Genomic DNA, 8,544 nt, shown 5'->3' with positions numbered 1-8,544 from the left:
TATTTTCGGGCCGGATGTCAGGACATCGTGTCCGACATCGTGGATCCTGCACACTCTGTTAAAGATATAACAGATTTATGTGTCCAGTATTTTCGGGCAGGATGTCCTGGACATTGTATCCGACATCGTGGATCCTGCAGCTTCAATTCTTCATTTGACATTTTATCTTGCCTTGTGCATTGTGCAGCCCGATCTTATTCCTTGACATAGCGTTGGACATCATGTGCAGCAACTCCAACTTTCCTTCATTGTCTAAGTGCTTATGTTTTAACAAAATCTTAGCCAATCTTTTAAACACTCAGTAGAGCTAAGCACTAACAATCTCCCCCTTTGGCAAATTTTGTCTAAAACATACTTAGACACTTCCTGAGCAGGTACGAGCAGTCATGCAAGTGGTATCAGCAACTTTCATTATCAGAGTAATCAAGCACAGCGGTATTTGTAGTGGCGACAGCAAAATTCTGCAAGTTGCAAGTTGTTTCCAGGATGTCAAGACATCTCACGTGACATCAGCTTTCTGCTCCCCCTGTCTTCATGCTCCTACTGCAGTTCACTGCAGCATCTTCTATCAGCTACTAGTAGTCACAGTAGCTTACATCAGTCATCATCAGCAGCAGCAGTCTCCCCCTCAAAGTCATGAATCATGCATACATCGTATCATACAACTCCCCCTCATGAATCATGCATACATCGTATCCTACAACTCCCCCTCAAAATCATGATCGTATCCTACTACGCAAAATCATAAATCATGCATAATACTACTATTACTCCCCCTTTTTAGACAGAATTTGACAAAAGTAGAATGCATGCAAATATTACAGACCAATATCAATTAATTGTTCAAAGGGACATGCCCCTATAGCTAGTAGGAGTAAAAAGCAAAAATAAAGATCTGATGGTCATGGGGTGGCTTCAGAATCATCATCATCGGATTCTGTATCTTCTGCTGCATCTTCCTCTTCCTCAGCTGCTTCTTCTTCTTCTTCCTCAGCTGCTTCTCCATCTTCAATGCCACTGTCTGAGAGCCTCTTGATCAGGCGTTCCAGCTCCATTTTCTTCTCTGTGGTGGCTTTGATGGTGGCGTCCAGCACCTTGCATGTGTCCTTGAGTTCAGCAATCAAGGCATCCTTGGACACAGCACCTGAAGCAGCAGCTTTCCCTGATGTCGAGACAATGTCTGGGACATGTGTCCCCTCAAACAGTTTGTAATGCAGGGATAGAGGAGATTCTCTCTTCATCACAGAGTCAATGTTGTTTAAGATATTGGGATGTTGACTCAACATAATGCCACACAATACAGTTGGGAAGGCAATGGGTAATTTGACAGCAAAAGATTCTGAATGCTTAACAGTTTGGTCAAAAATATAGTTTCCAAAATTAAATTTGGACTTGGTTCCAACAGCATACAGAAATTTACCCAAACCTGTGGCAACAGTGGAAGTATGATTGGTGGGTACCCAGTTTGCAGCGCCAATCCTATGCAGAATTGCATACTTCACACTCAGCTTCCCTGCAGAAAGCTTCCCTTTCTTTGGCCAATGCTGGACTTGTTTGGCAGTGATTTCCTTGGCAATTTGATGCTCAGAGACAGCAAGATCCACCACTCCTTCAGTTGGTCTGCCCAGGTATTTGTTGATCACAGCAGGGGAGAATCTAACACATTTTCCTCTGACAAACACTTTCTGATAATCATCACTTTTTCTGTTTGTTATGTCAGAGGGAATGTTGACAATGAATTCCCTGACTAGGCTTTCATAACAGTCTCCCAACTTGGTGACTGTTTTCAGCAGTCCAGCAGCCTTGATGAGGTCCATGATCTCCTTGCAATCCAAGGCATCTCTTCCCAGTTCTCTTTCAACCGCAAGTCTGCGTTGACATACATATTTCCACCTTTCAACATTGCCAATGGAGTGGAATGAAATGTTGTCCAATGGTGCATCAGGGACATTTTCAGGCACCTTTTTCCCTGATTTCTTCACTCTCTTGATGTCGGGAACATCTAGTTCGACATCATCATCAGAATCAGATGAGGAAATTTCTTTCCTCTTCTTGGAAGGGATTGCAACTTTGCTCCATCTGGATGTGGTAGGAGTGATTGGTGTGCTCTTCTTCTGTGCCATAGTTTTGATTCGTCCAGACCTAGTAATGGGGGGTTTTCCCTTTCTGCTTTGTAATCTTTCTGCAATGCCGGGTGCCAACTTGTTGGCAATGGGTTCCTCATCAGATTCTACTTCTTCTAGGTCAATGAGGTCACCTGGAGCAGGTTCTGGTGCCCGTGGTGCAGGGGTCTCCTCTGTGGCTTGATCCTCTTCCTCTGTTGATTCCTCTTCACTGGGTGAAGGGAGGGCTTCAGCATTTGGAGTGGAAGATGTTGGGACATCTTCATCAGCTTCAGGGACAGAAGCATTTTTCAAAATGCTACTCACAATACTGCGGATTTTCTTGTCCATCTCCGTGTCTACTTCCCTAGGACTTGTTGCAAGGCTAGGGTTTTCAGAAGTCTTCACTCCCTGTTGTCGTTTGGGAACCAGTTTCTCAGGGACAGGAGCTTGACCAGGAATCATTTGTATGGGTTGGATATGGAATTCAGGTTGTTCCTGGTTTGATGGTGCTTTGGTGGATGCTGGAGATGACGGTACAGAGGGTGAACCAGGAGCTGAGGTTTCTTTTGGTGTGGTAGCCATGGAGAAGCAGAGCCTTTGGAATGGTTTCGTGAATTTCTGAGAGCTGTTGGGAAATGCTGAAGACGGGATTACCACGACAATATAAGTTTGAATGAGGAATGCAAAGGGCCGTGTGAAGCAACGGTCGAATTTTTCTTGGCCCAGTAGAGAACGCGCTATTAACGTTTGAGCACGTTCAGATAACAGTAATTGCTATAAATCCTCTAGCAGACAAATGCCCAGCTTGCCCCTCAGTTTTTCAAACTGATTTGCATCCAATGCCTTTGTGAAAATATCTGCTATTTGTTCCTCAGTGTCAACATGCTTCAGTGTGATCACTTTATCATCAACAAGATCTCTAATATAGTGATGTCTAATGTCAATGTGCTTGGTTCTGCTGTGTTGAACAGGATTTTTTGAAATATTAATAGCACTCATGTTGTCACAGTACAATGTCATGACATCTTGTTCGACATTGTACTCCTTGAGCATCTGCTTCATCCAAACTAGTTGTGAACAGCTGCTTCCTGCTGCAATATACTCTGCTTCTGCAGTAGATAGGGACACACAGTTCTGCTTCTTGCTGAACCATGAAATAAGATTGTTGCCCAAATAGAAGCATCCACCAGAAGTGCTTTTTCTGTCATCTGCACTTCCAGCCCAATCAGCATCACAATACCCAACCAGCATTGAATCTGAACAATGACAGTACATAATCCCATAGTCACTGGTGCCATTTACATATTTCAGAATTCTCTTTACTTGATTCAAGTGACTTATCTTAGGATTGGCTTGATATCTTGCACAAACACCTACTGCATAGGTGATGTCAGGTCTGCTTGCTGTTAAATATAGTAGGCTCCCAATCATGCTTCTGTACAGACTTTGATCAACACTGGTGCCAGCTTCATCTTTTGTCAGCTTCAAGTGAGTAGGTGCAGGTGTTCTTTTATGGCTGGCATTTTCCATCCCAAACTTCTTGACAATGTTCTTTGCATACTTGCTTTGTGAGAGGAATATGGTGTCTTCCATCTGCTTCACTTGGAGTCCCAGAAAATAAGTCAGCTCTCCAACAAGACTCATCTCAAATTCAGATTGCATCTGTTGGACAAAATGTCGAAGCATCTCATTCGACATCCCTCCAAACACAATGTCATCAACATATATCTGTGCTATCATCAAGTTTTCAGCATCTTGTTTGACAAAGAGAGTCTTGTCAATTCCTCCCTTCCTATACCCTTGCTGAGTAAGGAACTCTGTTAGCCTTTCATACCAAGCTCTTGGAGCTTGCTTCAATCCATAGAGAGCCTTCTTGAGCCTGTATACATGATCTGGATGAGTTGGATCTACAAATCCCTTTGGCTGCTCCACATAGACTTCTTCATTCAGGTATCCATTCAGAAACGCGCTCTTCACATCCATCTGGTACAGCTTGAATTTGAGGATGCAAGCTACACCAAGTAACAATCTGATGGACTCAAGTCTAGCAACTGGGGCGAAAGTTTCATCAAAGTCTACACCTTCAATCTGAGTGTAGCCTTGAGCAACAAGCCTGGCCTTGTTTCTGGTTATAACACCTTCTTCATTGGTTTTGTTCTTGAAGATCCACTTGGTGCCAATCACATTAGTTCCCTCGGGTCTAGGAACTAGCTCCCAAACTTCATTCCTTTTGAATTGCTCCAATTCTTCTTGCATAGCATTGATCCAGAACTCATCAGTCAGTGCCTCTTTCACATTCTTGGGCTCAATTTTGGAGACAATGCATGAATTGGAGACAATCTCAATCTCCCTTGATCTTGTAGTGACCCCTCTGTTTGGATCTCCTATAATCAGCTCCTTGGGGTGCATCTTCTGGATTCTAATGGAGGGTCTCTTGTCAGGTTGATTGATGTTTGGTTCATCTGTAGCAGAATCAGAGTTTTCTGCATTTTCTGCACTTTTAGCTGTATCTGCTACATTGTCTCCCGATGTTCTGACATCTTCTTCGACATCCTTCTTTCTTGCTGGAGTTAGATCATCAACAACCACATTGATGGATTCCATCACAGTTCTGGTTCTGGAATTGAATACTCTATATGCTCTGCTGTTTGTAGAGTATCCCAAGAATATTCCTGCATCACTTTTTGGATCCATCTTTCTCCTTTGCTCTCTATCTGCCAAAATGTAACATGGACTTCCAAAGATGTGGAAGTGCTTGACAGTTGGCTTCCTCCCTTTCTAGATTTCATACAGTGTGGTTGGAGTCCTTCTTCTAAGTGTGACTCTGTTGTGGATATAGCATGCTGTGTTCATGGCTTCAGCCCAGAGATTATAGGGAAGTTCTTTGGCATGAAGCATGACCCTAGCAGCTTCTTGCAAAGTCCTGTTTTTCCTTTCAACTATGCCATTCTGTTGTGGTGTAATGGCTGCAGAGAACTCATGAGTGATGCCTTCAGATGTGCAGAATTCAGTAAACTTGCTGTTTTCAAACTCTCTGCCATGGTCACTCCTGATTCTCTTGATGACACAGTCTTTTTCTCTTTGAAGTCTTAGACTCAACTCCTTGAATACTTCAAAGGTGTCTGATTTTTCTCTGATAAAGTTGACCCAGGTAAATCTGGAGAAATCATCCACAACAACATAGGCATACCTTTTTCCTCCAAGGCTTTCAACTTGCATAGGCCCCATCAGGTCCATGTGAAGTAGCTCCAGCACCCTGGAAGTGGTCTGATGTTGAAGCTTCTGGTGGGACATCTTGACTTGCTTTCCAATCTGACATTCACCACAGATTCTGCCTTCTTCTATTTTCAGATTGGGAATGCCTCTAACAGCACCTTTGTCAATGATTTTCTTCATGCCTCTTAAGTGCAGATGTCCAAATCTTTGATGCCATATTCTGACTTCATCTTCTTTGGAGGATAGACATGTGGAGGAGTAACTGGTTTCTTGAGGTGTCCATAGGTAACAGTTGTCTTTTGATCTGCTGCCCTTCATTAGAACTTCACTCTTCTCATTTGTCACCAAGCATTCTGACTTTGTGAAGTTTACATTGAATCCTTCATCACACAACTGACTGATGCTGATCAAGTTTGCAGTCAGTCCCTTCACCAGCAGTACTTTGTCCAGACTAGGAAGTCCATCATGGGCTAGCTTTCCCATTCCAGTGATCTTTCCTTTAGAGCCATCTCCAAATGTCACATAGCTAGTGGAGCAAGGTTCAATGTTCACCAGGAATTCTTTAACTCCTGTCATGTGTCTGGAACAGCCGCTATCTAGGTACCAATCTTCCTTAGCTGATGCTCTAAGTGAAGTATGAACAACAAGACTAACAGTCTTGTGTTTTGGAACCCACATCATCTTCCTTCCACTGCTGCTACTTTGAGTTCCATGATGTGGATGGCCATGTAAATGATAGCAAAAGGGCTTTATGTGACCATACTTGCCACAGTAGTGACACCTCCACTTCTTTCTTTTGCTCCTTTTCTGCTGCGTTCCATGATGTCGAGACCGATGTTGTGACATCGTGGCTCCAGTGCTGTTTTTGGCAGGAACAAATTCTGTCATGGTTATTCTGCCAGCAGATTTATGATTAAACCCAAGTCCTTTCTGGTTTCCAACATTCTTCCCAAGCTGTAGCACCTCATCAAGCAAATCTGAGCCTTTATTCAGCATCTTTACTGATTTTGTCATGTTTTCCAGTTTAGAGTTCAGAAAGCCAATTTCTCCTTTAAGTTCAGAGATTTCCTCTTCATGTGCCTCCTTCTCAGCCTCCAGATTTGCAATGACCTTCTTTAGTTGTGCCTCTTGCTGAAGAATCTTCTCACTTTTGATGCATAGTTCTCTATAGGATATAGCAAGCTCATCAAAAGTGATTTCACTATCTCTATCACTTGAATCTTCAGCAGATTCAAATCTCCCAGTGAGTGCATTCACATCTCTGTCAGAATCACTTTCTTGTTCACTCTCTGTATCATCAGACCGACATACAGAAAGTCCTTTCCTCTGCTTCTTGAGATGAGTGGGACATTCAGCTTTGATGTGTCCATAGCCTTCACACCCATGGCATTGAACTCCTTTGCTGTGACTGGGCTTTTCCTCTGACCTTTTCTGGTATTCACTACCTTTCCTGATGTCGAAAGGGATGATCCGGACATGTGGTTTCTGCCTCCTGTCCATTCTGTTCAGCACTTTGTTGAACTGTTTTCCAAGGAGCACAACTGCATTAGCCAGACCTTCATCAGTATCCAGGTCATACTCATCTTCTTCCCCTTCATCATTGGACACGAACGCCAAGTTCTTGCTCTTCTTTTCAGTCCTATCCGAGAGTCCTAGCTCAAAGGTTTGAAGGGAACCAATGAGTTCATCTACTCTCATGTTGCAAATGTCTTGGGCCTCCTCTATTGCAGTGACTTTCATGTCAAATCTCTTAGGCAAGGATCTGAGGATCTTTCTCACCAGCTTTTCATCTGTCATCCTCTCTCCCAAGGCAGTGCAAGCATTGGCAATTTCAAGAATGTTCATGTGGAAGTCATGAATACACTCTTCCTCCTTCATCTTCAGATTTTCGAATTTTGTAGCCAATAGTTGCAATCTGGACATCTTCACTTTGGAGGTTCCTTCATGAGTGGTTTTCAGGATCTCCCATGCATCCTTGGCCACTGTGCATGTGTTGATCAGTCTGAAGATATTCTTGTCAACTCCATTGAATAGAGCATTCAAAGCTTTGGAGTTTCCAAGCGCCAATTCGTCTTCTTCTTTTGTCCAGTCTTCTTCTGGCTTCAATTCATCAGTGGGCTTTCCTTTTGTGTCCAGCATCTTGGGATGTTCCCAGCCTTTGATGACAGCTTTCCAGGTTCTGCTATCCAGTGATTTGAGGAAGGCCACCATCCTTGCTTTCCAGTATTCATAGTTGGTTCCATCCAGAATTGGTGGTCTGTTCACTGGTCCTCCTTCTTTCTCCATGTTCATCAGAATTTATCTCCCTAGATCTCACTCAGTGATTTCGAGTGCCTGCTCTGATACCAATTGAAATTCTGATACTGGGGACAGATGTCGTACAGGATGTCACGACATCACGCTTCAGAACATGCAGATTATATTTGACAGTGTGAACAGTTTAAACAAGTAAATAACACAAGAGAATTGTTAACCCAGTTCGGTGCAACCTCACCTACATCTGGGGGCTACCAAGCCAGGGAGGAAATCCACTAAAATAGTGTTAGTTCGAAGATCTAACAGCCACTGTTTACAACCTTCTCACCTAACCACTACCCGTGCAACCTCTACCTAAGAGCCACTCTTAGATATGAGAACCCCTCTCACTCCCTCTCAATCACTCTCCCGTGTTTACAATTAAATCAAATACACACCAGAGATTTCTCTCTGAACAAAAGAGATCAACTCTACACACTCAGGTCCAACACTTGATGTTAGGGTAACATCAAGGTGGCTCACAAAAGACTCAAGTCCCAAAACTCACTAAATAACTCTTCAATCTCGGACTTGGTACAAAACTCGTGCAGCCTTCATGTTTATATAGCAGTGTGCGTATCTGGGCTGCAACTACTTGTGCTGGATGAGATCTATCATTTTCCTGAAAATCTGCACTTAAAGATCTAAAAGATATAGTTTGATCTTTTAGTTTTTATCTTTAATCTTTAATCCCTGAACGAACTCTTCAAGTTTGTAATTCGAACTTTAATTATCTTTTAATTCGTTCCTAAAGATAGATCGCCAAATCTGTTGCTAACTGCACAATAATCTGTTAAAGAGATAACAGATTTATGTGTCCAGTATTTTCGGGCCGGATGTCAGGACATCGTGTCCGACATCGTGGATCCTGCACACTCTGTTAAAGATATAACAGATTTATGTGTCCAGTATTTTCGGGCAGGATGTC

This window comes from Glycine soja, chromosome 13 (genome assembly GCF_004193775.1).
Source record: "Glycine soja cultivar W05 chromosome 13, ASM419377v2, whole genome shotgun sequence".
In the NCBI taxonomy this organism is placed as follows: Eukaryota; Viridiplantae; Streptophyta; class Magnoliopsida; order Fabales; family Fabaceae; genus Glycine; species Glycine soja.
This window is presented reverse-complemented; position numbering follows the sequence as displayed.